Source organism: Glycine soja, chromosome 5 (assembly GCF_004193775.1).
Source record: "Glycine soja cultivar W05 chromosome 5, ASM419377v2, whole genome shotgun sequence".
Lineage (NCBI taxonomy): Eukaryota > Viridiplantae > Streptophyta > Magnoliopsida > Fabales > Fabaceae > Glycine > Glycine soja.
In genome coordinates this window covers 33505441-33526172 of record NC_041006.1, presented here as the reverse complement: position 1 = coordinate 33526172, position 20732 = coordinate 33505441, and the positions used below count along the sequence as shown (strand labels likewise).

The 20732-nt window shown below is 34.4% G+C and overlaps 1 pseudogene across 1 annotated transcript; it reads left to right on the top strand.

Annotated features, from left to right (window-relative positions):
* The first annotated feature begins 528 nt into the window (after positions 1–528).
* On the top strand, positions 529–19800 carry LOC114411326 (annotated as a pseudogene). The gene is made up of 21 exons (XR_003666428.1): positions 529–705; positions 869–996; positions 1087–1243; positions 1623–1756; positions 1849–2058; positions 8378–8569; positions 9610–9645; positions 10317–10402; positions 10624–10668; positions 11732–11842; positions 11916–12021; positions 12445–12542; positions 14235–14348; positions 14433–14525; positions 16363–16416; positions 16810–16868; positions 16974–17007; positions 17796–18278; positions 18728–18850; positions 18942–19028; positions 19281–19800. The product of XR_003666428.1 is annotated as a probable helicase MAGATAMA 3 (transcript).
* The last annotated feature ends 932 nt before the right edge of the window (positions 19801–20732 follow it).

Genomic DNA, 20732 nt, shown 5'->3' with positions numbered 1-20732 from the left:
AGGAATTAATCTTCATCTCTAATTTTTTGTATTCCAACTCATTCTTACACATCTTTCTATATTTTATTTCATTTGTTTGTTATTAATTACTGTTTTAATTAATTTAATATGTCTATTTCATGGGATATGCAATTAAAAATTATCATTGTTAACAAGAAGACAATTTATAAAAAAAAGAAGAATATTTTTTCAAAATCAAAATTATTGTGATTTTTATATGACAATTAATTATTTTTATTTTTAGTTATGCTATTCAATTTGTTTTTTAATTTTTTCATCTGGGATGTGTAATAAAATTCATATATTATAATTATAAATTATTATAATATATTAATTTTTTTAACGTAACAGCACAATAAAAATATGAACATACAGGCGTGACAGCTCCCGTATTTCCGCTAATAAACATAAAATTTAGGGTTATTGTAGTATTTGTATGCAATTTTTTTAATAATAAAATTATATTAATATCTCTCTGTATGAATTACATTTTATTAAAAGTAAATAAACTTTTTAGCGGATTAAATCAGGATTATTATGTAAAAGCCCATCAATGCACTACTTCTAAGAGTAAAGTCCCGCGCCGTTGCACGAGCACAACCTCCAACCGCCGTCGCGGCAGCCACTGGAGGCCCGTCCGGCGCCACTGGTTGCCGCGCCAACCACCAGGCCGCCGCCGTGCGTTGCAGTCGCACCATTTTCCAGGTAATCACACTCTCAAGTCTCAGGAACCACAGTGTTTATGTTGATTGCACGCACTGTAGATAAAAATCATTCTTTGACATTAACAATAGTATTGGGTTTAGTTTTGTTTTAAAAGGGTGATTTTTATTTTAGTCTTAAACCCTGTGTCTCTTGTCTCGTTCAGTGATTGTTGTTGTTGTTGTTGTTATGGCGGTGGTGGGGAAGGAAAAGCTTCAGGAAGAATCTGTAATCCGCCGCTTCTACCAGATTATTCTTAGTTGGGACTACTTTGCTCTCCTCAAGAAATCCAAGGCAATTCACTTCATTCCCTTACTCTTTTTTATTTCTTTGTTCATTTGTTTTTACATTCAATAATAAGTCTTTCAAGTTTGATGCTTTCAGAAGCAGAAAAACAACGAGAAGAAAGGGACTGTGGTGCCGACACTCGTGAAGGTGAAGCAACGCTACAAAGATGTTGATGATTACATTGCCACATACGAGTCCCTCGTCTTTGAAGAAGCCAAATCCCAGATCATTTAGGAGAAAGAGGAGGAAGAGGGTATTTTTAATTTAAACTATTTTCGCGTCTATTTTTTCAGTGGATTATTGTTATTCTAGCAGTAGCAATGTAGCATTGTCTATAGTTAATGGCATTGTAGCACTTGCCAGTGGACTATTAAAGCTCTGCCTAAATTGCGGTTCCCCCTTTCAATATGGTGTGGTATGGTTTGAAATGTAAGTATACTCCTTAAGCATGTAGTCAGGAGTTTGACCCCAAGTCTGTGTGTATGGGAGAATATCTATTAGGAGAGAGTAGCCCCTTAAATAAATCTCTAGATTAATCTCCAGCTCTTGGCTGAGATACCCTAGGCGCACAAAAAAAGTTTGGAGGTTTTTTTTTTGTTGCTAAAGAACTTTTTTCGTTTGCCTGACCACAGTTACTGAATGGAAATTGGGGGTGGTTAAAAGTTGGAGTGAGGCGGATGACTTTCACTTTATAGAATTTCCGTGTGAAATAAACGAGGGAGAATCAATATCACAAAATGATCTTTTGCTGCTTTCAAAAGAGAAGGTACTACTAGTGATAAGAGATTTTGTGCTTTTGGACTTTGAATTGTTTGCCTATTTTGACCTGATTTGCTATCAATATTTGTCACTGCACAGTTTTTGAATGGCAAAAGATTACCTACTGTTTATGCATTTGCCTTGGTGGAACATGTGCGGAAATTTTTTGAAACAAGGCTTCTTCGAGTTAGACTCTATCTTGCTGGAGAGTTCTCAAATTTCAATACAGATAATGTACAATCTTGCCCCAGACTGTTTAACATGCGCTCTCATATATGCGAGACAGAGAGACAGTTATATTTTATGAAGGTAACTTGTTCTATCTTGTATTCTTGCCAGAGGAAAGATGTAGTTTGCCTATCAACTATGAATTTTAATGTTTTTATTACTATGGCATTTCTTGGATATTATAATTTTTTGTTAAGAATAAAAAATATTCCTTTGTAGACATTGCTTGTTTGCAAATAATAATAATATTGACATTGTTCTTTGTTGTATATGCATTCTTTAGTTTTATCTTGAGTACTGCAATTAGATGAAGACTTTACATGTCAGGTACTATTATGATATTTGGTTTTTGCTCTATACAAGGGTGCCTGAAGTTTCACTTGCTAAAATCAGGCCACAAATGGCAAAAAAAACATATTGATTTCATAATACATTCTTTTATTCTTGGCAGTTACTTCCATTGACAATGTGCGTGTGTTTCAATCACATGAAATAATTAAACTTACATTTTTATATATTTCAATTACATGTATGCATTTTTACACATATTAGGTATATTTTGAGGAGGAGGAAGGAGGAGATTAGCTACTCTAAAAAAGATAAAATATCATTATATTTAATTCCCTCCTGCACTTGATATTTCATATTTGATTATCTATTATATAAAAATGGTCATGGATTTGATTGGTCCTCCATTGGTAGGTTATTCACTTATTTGTAAGTACTGCTATATGTCGTTGTTGAGGGTTAGAAATAGACTCAACTACATTGAGTTTGAACCTAAGAAAAAAAAACCGAGTTGGTGATAGAGGCTTAGTGAGGGCATCAGTCCATTGATATATAGCAGGAATATGATACACTTCGAGCTCTCTAGCTAAGACTTTCTCCCCGACAAAAAAGATGTCAATCTCCATGTGCTTAGTTGGGGAATGAAGAACTGGATTATGAGTGATAGCCACTGCACTTTGATTGTCACAGTAAATCTCTGGGGTCTGAAAAGGAACAAATAACTCTGTTAAAAGAGTTTGAATCCCTGTAACTTCAGTTGTGGCTTGAGCCAAGCTCCTGTATTTAGCTTCAGTGGAAGATCTAGCCACAATTTGTTGTTTCTTGGACCACCATGAGACCAAATTAGGACCAAAATAAATCACTGCAACAGACGTAGACCTTCTATCATTTGGATCCGAGGCCCAATCAACATCACATAAAGCTTTCATAGTTAAAGGCTGAGAGGAAGGAACAGCCTTGAAATGCAGACCATGATGAATAAAGCCTTTGAGGTACCTTAGAATGCATTTAACAGCTGTCCAATGAAAGTCCATAGGATTAGCCGTGAACTGACAGACCTTGTTCACAACATAGCTTAACTCAGGCCTTGTAATGGTTGTATATTGGAGAACACCAACAACAAACCTATAGAGAGATGAATCACTAAGTAAATCTGAGCCAACTTTGGTTAACTTGCAATTAGCAGTCATAGGGGAAGAAATAGATTGTGCTTTTGCCATTTTGGTTTTCTGAAGCAAATCTCTGATATATTTGCTTTGAGTCAGTAGTATAGTCCCATCAGCCAATGATTTGATTTCTATGCCAAGAAAATAGTCAAGTTTTCCCAATTGTTTAAGAGAAAAATTGGAATGAAGCTTGGTGGTGAGTTGCTGAATTATAACATTGGAGGTACTAGTAATAATAATATCATCTTCATAAACAAAAATGTAGATAATATGTCCTTTGTCTTTATAAACAAACAAAGAAGGATCACGCTTGCTGGTGGCAAGCCCAAGCTGTAACAGAGTTCCTTTTAGCCTATCAAACCACTGTCTTGGGGCTTGTTTAAGGCCATACAATGCTTTTTGTAGATTGTTAACCAAGGTTTTATCTGAACTTTCAAAGCCTTGTGGCTGCTGCATGTAGATAGTCTCTTCAAGATAGCCATTTGAAAAGGCATTGTTGACATCTAGCTGGAACAAATCTCATTTATTAGTGATAGCAAGAGTGATAATTAGCCTATTTCTAGCAGGTTTTATCACAGGAGAAAGGTTTCATTAAAGTCACAACCAACAACTTGATGAAATCCTTTAGCTGCTAACCTAGCCTTGAACCTATTAACTGTCCCATCAACATTCTCCTTAATTCTGAAGACCCACTTACAATCCACAGCTTGTCTGTCTTTGGGAAGAGGAACAAGATCCCATGTTTTATTGTTAAGAAGAGCCTCATACTCTTGTTTCATAGCAGCAAACCATTAAGGGTCAGCAAGAGCTTGTTTAACTGTCTTATGTTCCCAATGTGCCAAAAATAGTGAAGGATGCAGCCTAGGTTGATGAATTCCAGACTTGGATCTGGTTTGCACAGAATGGAAATTTTGTGAGGGAAGAACAGGATTAGAAGAAGAAGGAGAACTGACAGTGTGAGAATGAGAAGAAGAGGTAATGGATAGTTCACATGAATTTCTGTTTAAGTCAGAAGCAGTGTTAGGCTGTTCATTAGTAACAAAATTTGGTTCAGCATTTGAAAGAGGAAAATATGGTGTGACATTTTGAGAATTAGGGAGTTCAGTATTGAGGGATATAGAAGGGTCAACACTTATAGAAGTAAAATTAGTCTCAGCATGTTAAGAAGGAGTGAGTTCATTAGGAGAAGGTGAAACAAGAGGAATATGAGCAATAGGTAAAAAATTACTCTTAGAAGAAGTGACATAGGTGGACAAAGATGGAAAAAGATCATTGTACGAATATTTAAGTTCATTGAAGACATCTTTGGAAACATATAATTTGCCTTTAGGAGAGAGACACTTGTAGCCTTTGTGAGAAGTGGAATAACCAAGAAACAAACTCTCATGTGACCTTAAATAAGTTTGTGTTTATTATAGGGTCTGAGAAAATGATAGCAAGAACATCCAAAGTTTCTCAAAAAATTGTAATTAGGTGACTTGTTGAATAAAACAATATAAGGAACTTGAAATTTAAGAGAGGCAGTGGGAAGTCTGTTTATCAAATAAATAATAGTTTGGAAGGCAAAATCCCAAAATTATAAAGGGAGACAAGCTTGTTTGAGAAGAGTGAGGTTTAACTCAACTATATGCCTGTGTTTTCTCTCCACAAAATCATTTTGATGATGTGTGTGAGCGCAAATCAGCCTGTGAATGATCCAATGGGTTTGAAGAAATGAGGTAAGAAGTCCAAATTCATCTCTCCAATCTGTTTGAACACTCTTTATTTTAGTATCAAATTGGAGTTCAGCCATGGTTTTAAATTGCTGAAAAACAGAAATCGTTTCTATTTTAAGAAAATAGATCCAAGTGAACTTAGAATAGACATCAACAAAGTTTATATAAGAAGAGAAACCATTTGAGGATGAAATATGAGATGGTCCCCACAAATCACTGTATATAAGTTCAAGAGAAACAGAATATATAGTTTGAGACGAGAAGATTGTAGTCTATGTGACTTACCAACACAACAAGCAGCACAAAATTCAAACAGTTTTATTAACTATGGTGTATTACAATGATTAAGCACAATCCTTAGTACATTAGCATTAGGATGGCCCAATCTAAGGTGCCATATAGTTTGAGAGTTAGTACTAGGTGCTATTTTAACATTAGAAATTGGATTTAGAATGGAATCATAAATGTGTATTAGAACTACTAGAAACAAAAGTAACAACAAATGAACACTGGAATTTGAAAGTAGGCAGGTGGCTGAAGCAGAGTCTTTGAGTGCAAAATGTCGAAACTTGTAGAGGTCATTAGGAACAAGTTGCTGTATGTTTTGAGACTCTCCAGTTACGTGGAAGGATGCACCAAAATCAGGTATCCAAGTAGTAGAGTTAGGATCTTGATTTTCAGAATTAACCAGCATTGCACTAGGTTGGGAATCTTTGTGGAAATTAGTTCTTGGATTCTGTTTTGAATCAAAGGTGTTCGATGAATTGCCTTGAAACACCGGTTCCAATAGAGTGAGAGACTCGTTTGGCTGAAAATCAGAATCATAGCGTAAATGACACACCGTTGCCGTGTGACCAAATTTGGCACTGAAAATTTGCATAACGACTGCGGCCTTTGCCGCCACCACAACAACCTCCAGCACAGCTAGAGTCATTGCCTCCACGACTGTAGCCACCACCACGATTAAAGCCACCACGATGACCATCCCTAATAGGATTTCTTTGACTTGTGATTTATGGACAAGTTGTAATACTGAGGGTTTTAGTGTGGACATTGACTTTGATGCTTGAATGTGAGTTTGTGGACTATTAGTGTGGACATTGACTTTGATGCTAATGTGAGTTTGTGGATAATTATTGGACATTGAGTAGTCTTGAGTTTATGTTTATGATTATTATTATTGAGTTTGAGTTATTGGACAATTATTGGATAATTATTTTGTATTGTGGACTTTTAGTTTCTCTTTATGATTTATAAATTAGAATAATTTAGTTTAAGTTTGTATATATAAATATTTTTTTAATCTGTGTAAAAACCTTAAATACAGGAAGTTTTGAGGGATTAGAGGCACACAAGGTGACAAGGTCTGAAGGTCATCTAGATTCTAGATATTGATGTTTGTGATAGGTTTTATTCTTTTATTGCTTACTTCTAGTATATTATTATTTTTAGTTATAAAAAATTATAAAGTGACAAGAGTTAATGCTACCAACAACAATAAAGGACAATGCTAAATTGATGTTACCAACAATGATAAAGGACAATACAAAATCTGGAAAAAATAAATAAATAAATTGGCGGGCTGGCGGGTGGCTTGCGGGCCAAGCAAGCCAGCTTGAAACGGGCCAGGCTAGGAAAGGTAGCCCGTTTTGCTTAGCGGGGCGGGCCGGCCTGTATTGACAACCCTAAGATTCAGTTTGCCTACCAAAGGAGAAAAGGGGACTGGGAATTAGGTACCTAAGGAAATTTAATTATGCCCTTCTCGAAAAATGGCGATGGAATTTATTCCATCACCAAGGGAAACTGTGGGCTCGGGTGTTGGATTCAAAATACGGAGGATGGAGGAACTTGGATGAGGAAAGAAGGGTCAAAAGTGAATCCTTATGGTGACAAGACATTAGATTCATTACTCATTCTACTGAGGAGCGTAATTGGTTTGAAAAAGGGATAAAATGGAAGGTGGAGTGCGGAGCAAGGGTGAGATTTTGGGAGGATGGTTGGAGAGAAGATGGTGTACCACTCATGCTGAAGTACCCTAGGCTATACATTAATTCTTACCAGCAAGAACAGTTTATCCAGCAGATGGGGAGTTTATTAGATGCAGGCTGGGGGTGGAGATTTCAGTTGAGGCGACCACTTTTTGATGTAGAAATACATATGGCTTCTAAGTTCCTAGGGGACATAGAAGGTATTACAATACATCTTAACCGACAGGACAAGTGGGTCTGGAAGAGAGATTCAAGTGGCAACTATACAGTGGGGAATGTGTACATGTTGCTTATGAGAGATACCACAAATGAGAATCAAGATGGAGCTCTTAATGAACTGTGGAAATTAAAGATCCCAAGCAAAGCCTCCTTCTTCGCTTGGAGATTAATCCGGGACAGATTGCCAACAAAGATGAACTTACGTAGGAGAAATATTGGAAGTATTGATTCTATGTGCCTATTCTGCAGAAACAAGGAAGAGGATACAGCACACCTATTTTTCAGCTGCAGTAAAATTCTGCCGCTTTGGTGGGAATCGATGTCCTGGATAAACATCAGCGGTGCATTTCTGCAAACTCCAAGACAACACTTCCTCCAACATGCTTTTGGGAGGTTTTCTGGTATCAGGATACAGCGTTGGTATATTTGGTGGATTTCCTTAACTTGGAGTATTTGGCAGCATAGAAACCAGATTATCTTTTAAATGAAAGTTTCAATGTTAGTAAATTCATGGAGGGTGCTATTTTCTTGTGCTGGACGTGGCTAAAAAATCTGGAAAAAGGTTTTGACATACCTTTTCACCACTGGTCCTGTAATATTAGTGATGGTTTTTGTAATCAGGGAGGGGTAAGTATATAGACACTGGATAGTTTTGAGCTAAGCATTCTGTCAGATATAAGATCTCCTAATTCTTGAGATATTGCTTGTATGAGGACACCATATTTCTGTTTATCTGGCTCAAGATCTGTACACTCATCAGTACCCCGTGTACTGAATTATTTATAATATAATATTAATTTTGCTGATAAAAAAAAATGTAGTTCCACTTTTTTGGTCTAGTTTGTCCCCTTTCCTTGTATAGAATTAAGTGATATCAATTGTGTGCTTTTTATACTTGGGGGATTTCATCCTTGACTAATGAATTGGTTTTATTAATTTATAAAAAAGGTATAGAGGTTTTCATTATTTTTTTCTTAACAGCTGAAAGGTTCTTATAATTTGATCCAATGTGAAAATCATGCAGCTGTGCAGCTTATCTACCATTGCTCGTGAGTATTTGGCTGTACGAACTATAAGCTGTCTCCCATACAAGGATTTAATATTAAATGCAGTTGGAGAGAATTTTGGCACAGAAGCCGAGGGTTGGAAAATCCCAATCCCTTTGAGGGAATATGTTGAAAGTGCTTTCAATCAGTACCAACGTGAGGCCATAACAGTAAGTTTTTAGTTTAGAAGTTCAATAGAGTAACAAAAACTTATTCATCAACTGAGTTTCAGGTTTATTAATTATCTTTTTGCTTTTTTTTAAGCAATCCAGTGTTCTTTCTCTTTGTATCATTGTTAGCTGCTGATATATTGTTTGGAAAGGATAAATAGGGATTCTGGCAATTATTTAAGATGACATATTTTCAAGTTTGGATTTGACATTTAGTTAAAAGGATGCTATAATTAAAATTCAGGATGTAGTACTTCAAGCATATTATCATGCATAACATATCTTTCAGAGTCCTGTTTCTCATTTTCTTGTTTCCAAGTTTTCCCAGTTTGAGCATGCTCCTTGTTTTCCCTCATTTTCTTTTCTTCTGTACATGTTAAAGGCTTAGATTCTATAATTTCAATCTCATCTCAATCAATTATACCAAAAAAATCTCATCTCAATTTCTTTTTGTTTTGATATAGGAGTTAAAAAAAAAGAAATGCAAGAGCAAGTGACCTCCAAAGCAAACTACCTAAAATCAACATTAAAAAGAACAGTAAAACAAAAACCTTAAAAAGCTCACCAATCTCTTCCCATCTTCGTGTATGCTTTCTTTATCATTTTCTTTTGTTTTATGAAACTCTTAGTACTTTTTTGGAAGAGAAAATGTCTTTTTGTTGATGAAGCTGTTGGAAAGATCTTCTGAAAAAAGTAAAAGCTATTTTCAATTTGGATGCAGTTTTCAAAAAATACTTTTTAATGTTTGAATAGCTTCTCCTTTCTCAAAATTAGCTTTTGTAAGGTCTTTCAAGAAGCATAAAAGTTTAGCTATTTTTTGCTTTTTTAGTTTAAAGCTCATCCAAGCATGTACAATTATAAGAAAAATCTCCTTTGCAACATATGCCATAGTAACTTATAAGTCAAACAACAAAGAAGAGAGAAAAAAGGACCAAAGAATCTTTATAAGGGAGGATCGATCAAAAGTTTTTATTCTTTTACAAGACATAAAGCTCATGTAGCATTATTTATTCCATAGTAACATTTTATTTCTGTTGCAGGCTGGTCTATCATCAAAAGTCTTTGTCCTGATACAGGTTGGCCTCTATGTCTGGCTTTGCTTCTGCTGTAAAATTCATTTAATGTTTTGCATACATGCCGTTTGTTTTAGGTAATATTTGATGTTATGTTTATCGGTGTATGCTGAATTTTTTTGTAAAAAGACTTGTTTTTTATAGTTAGAAATTGGGAGAAATTTATTACAAAGAACTGCCGATTTCAAGATGTCTTCCAGCCAGTTTTTTCTCTAATTTTAGGCTAAATTAGTCGTGATATTCTTTTTGAGCTTCAAAAAGCCTGAGCATTATTTTTTTAAAGTTCTGTAAGAAACAGACTAATCAGTTAGACTGGTTGAATTGTGAACTGGTTCAGTTCCTGATTTCTTGTAACAAATATAATTTATCCTTTGCTATTTTGTGTTTCTTATCATACAAAGCTTGAAAGCTAGGCCATTGAGTTAGAGTTTGTAATTTTTTACTACTGGAAAACAGGTTATAATGTCCATTTGCATCATGTCACTAGGTCCTTTCCAGATTTTTTTGCTGAAGCTAGGTCCTTTCTTGCTGTTGTAATTTCTATTGACATGCATTATCCCTTTGCTAGATATTATGAGATGTATATCTGGGTTGTTAACTTGTTATCAATGTATAGTATTTTTTTTAATATATATATAAAAAAATTGTAGCTGAGCCTAACAACTCTCTTTCAGGGGCCCCCAGGGACTGGGAAGACTCAGACCATACTTGGGATTCTAAGTACCATTTTGCATGCTACTCCTACAAGAATGCATTCAAAGTATGTATAATATTTTTATGCATTTCTGTAGTCTTCTATGTCTAAAAATTCTGTTTTTGGTTTTGATTATTGTCTTGGGCAAAGCATTATAAGAGTGTGTCTGGTAGATGTGAGATTTTGAAGCAATTTTTGCTTCTACCAAGCAATTTATGGTCACATTTTTGCCTAATGTTTCTCTTTGCTCATACATATGTTTATTGATATTTGTTTCTTGGAAGCAGGACCTATGAGCTAAGTCAGGGACCACAATTACCTATTGAGGAGAAGTAAGATTTGCTTTGAGAATATCTAGGCTTCACTTATTCAAGACAACTTCAAGTCATGGATGTTGGTTTTTCCTGTGATTCTGATATGATATTTCTTTTTATTCTCCATCTGGGACATCTTCAAATTTTTTGTTCTTTACATTATTGGTTTCTTCTAGCATTGTGTTATACATTTTTCCTCTCTGGCTGTGCCTATCTTCCAGTGGTTCATATTTAAATATTGTTTTAAATCAAAGTAGAAGTGCAACAAGGAGGGTAAAAATTGATATTTATATTATATCGTAAAGTAAACATCAAGAAAATAGTTGTAATTAAGTGCACATTTTCTTGGTTTCTGTTCACATAAGTTGGTATAACTTTAAATTAGCATCATAAGAAGCTGGGAGGATTGTTTAAAGTTAAGGGCATGATATCTGTAAGTGATCTGGATGATTACTTATTTGATATCTGTGTTGTTGAAGGATGATAAGAGTGAGAAAACAAACTGGCTTAACTCTACTTTAGAATTCTCCAAGCTCCAAAGAAAGTATTTGGATAAGAGTATTCATAAGTAGGGTTTTCATTTAATAAGAGATTCTAATCAAAGTACAATTCTGGATGATTGATGTATAGGTCAGATAAGTCAGTTTTATTATTTAGTAGAGGTTATGAATGCAAGTCTATAGCAGAGTACACTTCCAAACTGATGAAGTTGATTTTGGCGTCCTTAGTATGCCTTGCATATTGGCTTCCTCTTTCACTCTTAGGCTTTGTGGAATTCAAGAACAATTTAATTCGATTAGATGATGTTGCACTAGTGCCTTGCTATAGTTAGTTTTAAATTAGATATTCCACAATCACCTTGTTGATTAATTTCACCTGTCAGATCTTCTGTTATATTGCTGTACCATCTAGAGTTATTCATTTATAATCAATTTGGATGATGACCATTCTTCCCCAAGAACTATTAAAATAGGACAAAGATGGTTTTTATGCTAGCTTTGTTAGTTGATTGCACTTTTCATATTTCATCTTGCTAGAAGATTTTTTTTTTTATTTTTTCTATTCCCTTTTCCTTTGGCAGACAAAGACATTGGGCACTAGCGTCTCCATGGTTTAATGGTATTAATCCAAGGGATAGTTTGATGCCGAAAGATGGTGATGATGGTTTTTTCCAACTACTGGAAATGAACTAGTAAGTACTGTTTCGTTGGTTAAAATTGTTGATTTTGCAAAATAATATCTTCTCTAATGATGGGTATTATCAGAAACCTGAAGCTCTAACTTCAAATCGTAAGTATCGTGTAAGAGTGCTAGTATGCGCCCCATCAAACTCTGCCCTTGATGAGATTGTGTTGAGGGTTTTCAATGGAGGTATGAAGTTTCTCTAATGCATTTAATATGGGAAAGAAGTTTTTTCTTTTGCACTACATTTCCTTGCGTTATGCAGCAATGCTACTAGAGCAAAAGAGTGCCAAGGATTATTTGTTCAGATAGCATGCAAAATTTGGCAATTAGTCAGCTGAAAGTATTTGTGTACTAAATTTTAATGCCAAGAGTTCTGAAGCTTGCAGAATTGAGATTCCTTATATAAAAATTAAAAATGATGCATTTAGTGCAGTATGATTTTTGTCCCTCTTAGTTTTCTGTTTCGGGTGGGGGTTAAGATTTCAACTGGGACACCTTTACTAGGGAGATGTCATTGTGATCCTGGTTGTGTGGCCTTATTTCTATACAATCTTAATCTTATCATGATTGCATATTTATTTTTTAATTGTTGTTCATGCATGTTCTCAGGCATACATGATGAAAATGATCGTGTTTATTGCCCTAAAATTGTGCGGATTGGTCTCAAAGCACATCATTCTATCAAGGCTGTTTCCCTGGATGAACTTGTATGGAAGATTAGACCGAATGCGTTTTAATTAGCTATGCTGCCACTGCTGTTATTTAATCTTCCATATTCTGTAAAATTTAGTTTTAATGCCATAATCATGCCTGGCAGGTCAGGAGGGGAGCTTAGCTATTAAATTAATAGGTCAGGTGTTACTTGGGGCAGATTTATGCATCTAAAAGTGGTAAGTTTTTATTGACAAAGAAAACTTTTATTGATTTGAAAATATAAAAATTTAATAATTCTTTTTTTCTTTTTCAATAAAAACTTTCCACTTTTAGATGTTAAAAATCAGCCTAAGGGGATGCTAACATTTTCATTAAATTAATGAAGAGCTGTAATATAATGCATGGTCTAAAATTATTACATCTGTCCCTATATATGAGATCCTTTTCACTTTATTGTTTGTCTCTTTCTATAAGACCCTCTTCTAATTGTTTGGTGCATTAAATATTTGTTTCCTATAATACCCTTAAATAGTTACACTCTCCCTTATTAGGACTGGAGAATAGAAGCCACATTAATTAATTAGGTGAGAAGCAATTAAGTGGAGAGAGAAATGAAGGATAATCTTGGAAGAGTAGTACAAATATTGACAAATTTAATGTGATTTTAACTAAATTAACTACTTTTCTTAAAGACTGAATTAATTGAAAGGGTCTTATATATAGGGACAAAGGTTGTAGATGAAAAGACTGCAACATTTGTTACTATAAAGAACATCGATTGTTTGGAGTTAATTATGCTGGTGAATGTGTTTCAGGCATCTGTGAAGGAGGTTATATTTTATTTCATTTTAGATTACTTTATCTTCTCACCATTCTTATTGTTGAATGCCTGTACGGACGTCCAGAGTGACAGTGATAGACCCCATTACTTAGTTGTAGGTACCAAGGGGTACAAAGGGATGCAGTGGACTAATCCACTGAAACAAGGGCAGAATGGGAAACCTGGAGAATAGTTGTGCTAATAGAGTTGAACCTAACAGATTGCTGATGTGGCAGGTGAGAGTGGGGACTGGGGAAGGAAATAATGTAGAATAACTGAAAGGGAGAGAGAGGGTAATAACAATAAAATAGAGAGATGAGTTTAGGGAATCTAGATCCTCATTTAATATTGACACCAATGCCATTGTTATGAACCAAAAACCTGCATTATTCTGTAGGCTTTTGACCAATAGGTATCCATGAACTGTGCCAAAATTGCATTTGCACTTGAAGATGTTTAAGCTTCATCATCACTTCACTAGGACTGAAAACTTATTTACATCTTTTTGCTTTTATTGCAAGGATCTCTGATCGCTGAAATGATTTTAATTTGTGTTCAAGCTTCATACATCTTATAATTGGGCCAAAACACATTAATATGTAGATTTCAAGCCCAAAGCATATTCATCACCCCTAGCTTTATTTATGATGTGTTTCAAGTATCAACCACTGAAGATATGGTGATGACTGATGAACTTTTATAGACCTTTGAGGAAAATAATGTTGTTAACGAAAATGAATTTTGAGCTTAATACATATTTCTTGAACTTGGTTCAAACCTGCCAATTTTGACTGTACTTTTTGACTAATGAATTGGTAGTCTAAATTTTATTTACAGGATATCTGTTTATATTGCAATTTGTATTGTTAATCTGCACTTAAATGTAATTTGGGTCAAATTTTCATGTTTAAAATTTTACGTGCAGATGAAACAAAAACGTGCCAGTACTAATAAATCATCTACTAATAAACAGAGTAATGGTCCTGCAGGAAGTAATGATGATAGTCTCCGGGCTGCAATTTTAGATGAGGCCACAATTGTATATATTTCATGCTTATGTTGAATGCAAAAGGAAAAGCAAAATGCAATGTGATTTTTTTAGTATTTTCTTTTTGCTTGGCAGGTCTTCTCGACTCTCAGCTTTAGTGGTTCCCATGTTTTCAGTAAACTAAACCGCAGCTTTGATGTTGTGATTATAGATGAAGCAGCACAAGCTGTAAGTGTGAAATCTTCTTCAGTTTAGTTGCTGAATCACTTGTTAGATGCTTGTATTATAAACTAACTTGCCAAAGTTTGGTCTAAAGGAAGTTGCTGCAGTTCCTGAAAATATTCCTGCAACTAATTTTGAATAGTATGCAGATGGAATAACTGTCACGTACCAACTATCCCTAAAACTTAAGCTATCAGGTGAAGACATATGAACAATTTTTTGTTATAAATCTATCTCATCCTCAACCCTTCTCACAAGAGTCCTTTGGGCTTGAACCGTGGATAATGCATGTCCATAGCCATATTGTGCTATAATTTAACTTTTTATTAGAAAAGAATAGGGGAGGCAAGGATTGAACTCTAGACCATCTGATCATAGAGACTGATAATATGCCATGAAGCAACTATCTGGAAAGCTTAAGCTATTAGGTGAAAGACAGAAATAGTTTTATATTATAAATCAGATAAATTAGTTATTTTGGGGCCGGAGAGGACTGACAATTATTATTAAACTTTAACAGCTTGCTTTCCTAGTTGTTATTGGCCACTTTCTTTAGAGCGAATGAATAATCTTTGTGCAAGATGAATACAAAATATCATATGTACCTCGGAGTAAATAAGTAATAGAGGACTAATTCTACAATCTGAAATATATCTAAAATCCCTAAAAAAATATTTGTCAAATGAGAGGGCCTCATGTCTTTTAGTGAAGTTTTTTAATGGGACAGTGCTCCCAAGGATTTTCCTTGTTATAGGGATTCTACTTATCTCATGATATAAAACTCAGCTCCTCCCGCAAGCTTAAACATGCATGTTTGGAGCACTGGAATATGAAAAGTGTCTAACATCAACTTCATTAAATTGTATGAAGAAAAAGAAATTGAATTACTTCTACTTCCATAGTTTAATATCATAATATTCTTCCTGGTTGTCCTTAACTCATGTATTTAGTTATCAGTCAATCACTCATATTGGTGTAACAATTGGTTTATTTTTTTTATAATAGAGTAGAAAGTATTTGGAGTATAAGAGATCCATGTTATCAAGAAAGGGAAACAAAAAAATAGCAAAAAAATCAATGTGACAAAGCTATCTAATAATTATAAATGGGATGAAGATTATAGGAAGAATAAATACATTTGCGAACAGCCATAGGTAAGTCAGTTGGAGATTCAGGTGGGACTAGAATAGGTGAAGACGCTAAAGCAGGAAATGAATCACTAGACTATAGAAAGGGGCTACTTCTGGAGGCATATGATGAGGATGACACTGATAAGAATTAAGAAGTGAGTAGGCAAGGAGAGAACTGCTGTGGTTGGGAAGAGGTTGTTGACTTTTGAGGATTAAAATAGGGTTGCTTAGATAAGGCAGCGATAAGACCTAAGATCTTGAATCTGGTTCCACTTGTATACTGAATAAAGGTGTATCCTTGAAAAAGGTGACATCAACAGAACTGAAGAATCTATTTGTAGGAGAGTTAGTAACCCCAGTTCCCCAAGTCAAGAAGACCCAAGAAAGAAATTTCATAATATGACAGATAATTTATCTTTACTTTGAGAAAGATCATACATGAAACAAGTAGAACCAAATACACAAGAGGGATTTCGTAAAGAGATTCTTTAGGAAACAATATTTATTTCCTAAATTAGACTAATAATTCTAACTCTTGTTTCCCAAGTTACAATGAAAATAGGCAATCTTGGAAAGTTGAAATGATTTATTATTATGTAGTTGAGATGAAATATTTTCCCTTTACTTATTATTTGTAATGAGCAGATTAAGGATTGTCAATATCTAATGTAAAACTGATGTTGCTTATTTTATTTCATCTCTTAATATGACAGGTGGAGCCTGCAACTCTTGTTCCTTTAGCCAATCAATGCAAAAAAGTTTTTCTGGTACTTTTCATCGTTGATCCTTGCATTATGAAGACCTACACTATTTTACTTTTATAGTATTTAAGTTGCAGATATGTCTTAATTTACATGTTAACTATCCATCATTTATAAAATACGGATTTCAAGGGAAAATATACCTTTTTGACAGCATCTGTAAAGAAAGCAAACTCATTATTCATTGTAACTCTCAATCCAAAAGATATGAAATGGTATACAGGGATGAGATTGATAATTCATGTCTATTGATTTACTAATTGACTAGACAAAATATATGGAAATGTTGTTTTACAACAATTATTGAACCCTTTTAAAACTTGTTGGACTAAGACTTTTCAAATTATTTTGGGCGAATGTTGTCCCTATTGATACTACATTTTCTTGCTATTTTTTAAGGTTGGTGATCCTGCTCAACTTCCAGCTACTGTAATTTCTGACGTTGCTAAGAATCATGGGTAAACAATTATTTTGGTGATGGTTATCAATTTAATACATTAAACCATTCTTTTGGCTAACACCTGATTTTTTTTTTGTTTTCTTGTCCTTTTTGTTTCATTAAGATATGGTATTGAAGACTCAATACCTAATGCATCCTGAGGTTAGTGCATAGTGTTAAGATGTTCTATATTGGCTAGGAATATGGCTAAAATACTGCTTAGAAGGCTTGGGCTATCCTTCCCCCTTGAATTAGGTTTTGGAGTTGAGTTAGGCCTTACCTAACCCATTTCTAATACATATGTTAAGGAGAATCTTGCAAAACTAATTTGTTTAATATATGTTCTGTGTCCAAATGAGTATCATGAGGTTGAGACTCAAGGGAATTGTCTCTGAAACAAGAGGTTGAAACACGAGAGAATTGCCTCCAAAACTAACCAGATACTTCATACTTATGATGTATTTTTTGGGTTTCTCATTGTGTTGCATCAAGTTAAAAAAATAGGTATTATATCAATCTTGTTTGGATTTGGACCTTGAGTACTCAATGGCTTTCCTTTTATAATTACTTTGGATTTGTTTCCTCTTTTAAGATTAGGATGTCATGTCTATAAATAGAGGTTCTTGAGATGAGAAGAATCATCCAACCTGAAGAGGGGGTCACCTCTCTAAGTGAGAGAGGGGGGTTATGTGAAGAGAGGGTTTACAAGTTTGTCTAGAAAACTTGTGATGAGGTTGTGGATGTAAGGATGAGGGTTCGAACCACATTAAACAAACTTGTGTTGTGGATGTAGGAATGAGGGTCCAAACCACGTTAAACAAATAAACTGTTGTGGATGTAGGCATGAAAAGCCAAATCACGTTAAATAAATTTGTGATATTTTCTATTTTTCTTTATGGTGTTGCCTTCTTAATTTTATTGTGTGTTCTTTCATCATTGTGCATGAAGAGATGTGTGTTTTTTCCCAACACTTGTGTTCCTTTCTTCTATTACTTTTATCTTCCTTTTGAATTTCCTGTCAATTTTTCTTAGTGGGTTTTATCATGTTATGATCAAACAGATAAGAAGCTTTCCCTCTAGAGAGTTTTATGAAGACTCCTTGGAAGATGGGGATGAAGTCAAATCACGGGCAATACACGCATGGCATGATTACCGCTGCTTTGGCCCCTTCTGCTTCTTTGACATTCATGAGGGAAAAGAGGCTCGGCCACCTGGGAGTGGCTCATGGATAAATGTTGAGGAAGTTGACTTTGTTCTATTCTTGTATCAAAAACTTATTTCACTTTATCCGACACTGAAGTCTGGTAACCAAGTTGCAATTATATCACCCTATAGTCAACAGGTCAAGCTCTTCCAAAAACGTTTTGAAGATACCTTTGGAATGTCAGCTGAGAAAATAGTGGATATATGTACTGTTGATGGTTGCCAGGTAAACTAGCTTAATGTTAATCATATGATGTCCTTCATTTTCAATTTTGCTTTTAGTATTGATTATTTAATAATAAATTATGCAAATACTAAAATAAGGTTTTGATTGTTTATCATTTGGAATACAATAAACCTGACATTTGCAAGACTAAGATTCTGAGTGATCTAAATAGCTGGTTATAGATATACATCCACATGAACTGTTGCACTGCACCATAGACAACGCTTTGTGTAGTTTCACATGATTAAATTATAAAAAAAAAATCAAAAATTGGACCAATAAATCATGGTTAAATGAAGTATATATTTTATAATATAATATTTCTTTCATTTCAATGGATTATTACTTTAAGGGTTGTCGTGTAACTTGGGCTTCTCTCTCTAAAGATAATTCTTACATGGTTGGCACATTAGATTTGATATTAAAGAATACTCTCGTCTCTCTTTCAGGGACGGGAAAAGGACATTGCAATATTTTCATGTGTCAGGGCGAGCAAAGATAAAGGTATAGGGTTTGTGGAGGATATCCGGCGAATGAAAGTTGGGATCACTAGAGCAAAGTCTGCAGTGTTGGTACTGTATCTTTTGGGGTTAATGTGATGATTTCAAGAATTTCAATTGGTCCATATGCCTGAATGTGATCCATTTTTTGTTGTTGATATAGGTGGTTGGATCTGCCTCAACATTAAGGAGGAGTGAACAATGGAACAAGCTAGTGGAAAATGCAGAGAAAAGGAACTGTTTCTTCAAAGTAAATGCGCTCTATATGTTCTACTATTAGCAATGCAGTGAATTTGATCCATTATACTAAGAATTTTAATTGAGGCCAATTGATCAAAATTTGCATGCTCTGTTAGTACATGGTCCTTTTTATCTATAATGTTTGCATAAATATTCATTTGGTGGTCGACCTGAATCTATGCATAATACATTCCTAATTAAATTATGGACCCAACAAATTTTGCTCCTAGCTGAAGACCAACTAAACATCATTCATCTGCAGGTTTCACAACCATATTCCTCATTCTTCAGTGATGAGAGTCTGACATCCTTGCAAACAAAGGTGGCTGAACCATCTCAGGTGACTGGACCTGTTGATACATTAGATAATGATGTGCAGTCTGACAATGCTGCAGCATTTGATGTTCAAGCACAAGCTGAGGACAATGACGATGGAGAAGGCGATGTCGGCATGAATGATGCGTGTTTTGATGACGATTAGGTTTAGATATATGTTTCACATGATTTGATCTGCGTCCAGTACAATGCCTCCTGCTGTAGCTTCCGCGTTTTATTGTTGATTGGACCTGGAAATCTTGTTTTCCATGCATCTTTGACATCTGCCCAAACACACACTCAATTGTTAAATAGATGTGTAGTTGAGCAAACTGATGATAAAATTTATGTTGTTTTTCCTATAAGGAGGACAAGAAAAATGTAACCCGCACTAGCCTGAATACTGAGAAATGATAGTCTGTCATATTTAATGCAGAAAAGGGTATCTGAAATTTTGATCACCAAAATTAAGAAACTTCTTATCCCTTGCTTCTAAGTATCTACTGGAACTAGGGTCGTTAAAAATAAATTAAACCAAACTGAAATTGTTAAGAATTGAAACAAACTGATCTATAAAAGTTGAATTGTTTTTGTAAAGTCTACTAATTTCTTAATCATAGCATTGATTAATTAAATCTAAACAATTTTTCCTTTTTCTTTGGTCTAGATGACTGTCGGTGTCTTAAGGGAAATCAAGCTTTCGACTTATGTTTTCGAGGCAACGTGAGCACGTGGTATATTTGGGGTGAGGTTTTATTAATTTGCAATAATTGTTTTATATTAAATAATGGTTAATCAAACATAAATTATGATGCACAATCATAATCATTTCTTCTCAACCTTTAATATTTTGGTACGAGCTAAGCCTCACAACTCGACCTTTATTTATGGGTAAAGGAATTCTTATTGTTATTGATGTGTGGTGCTCTATTATTCTTTCCCCATGTTTACTTCTTTTGCCCAATCTTTGCATTACTTCAGCATCATTTTGACATTACCTACTATTGATAATGCACGAAGTTGCAAATAGCAACATCCTTTCAACTATTGGAAATGCATGCACTATCAATAATTCACCTTAAGATATATAAATTGTTCATTAATAATACTAGTCAAGTGAAGAAGTTTCAGTCGTTAACCAAAAAACACATGATCTTTCACCTCTAAAAAGTTCATCAGTCGAATCAAACTTTATATTGAAATTTAAATATAATGTATTTTTGTTTAAAGATTTTAAAAAGACTAGAATAAAGCCCGTGGTTAGTTTATATTTTAGCTAGCACAATTAGATGGTCTTTTTTAAGGTAAATTCTTGCATATCAATGATGTTTCATTGAAGAAATAAATTAATCCTAAAAGATTTGATATATAGAATTAATTTTGAAATATATATTTTTAA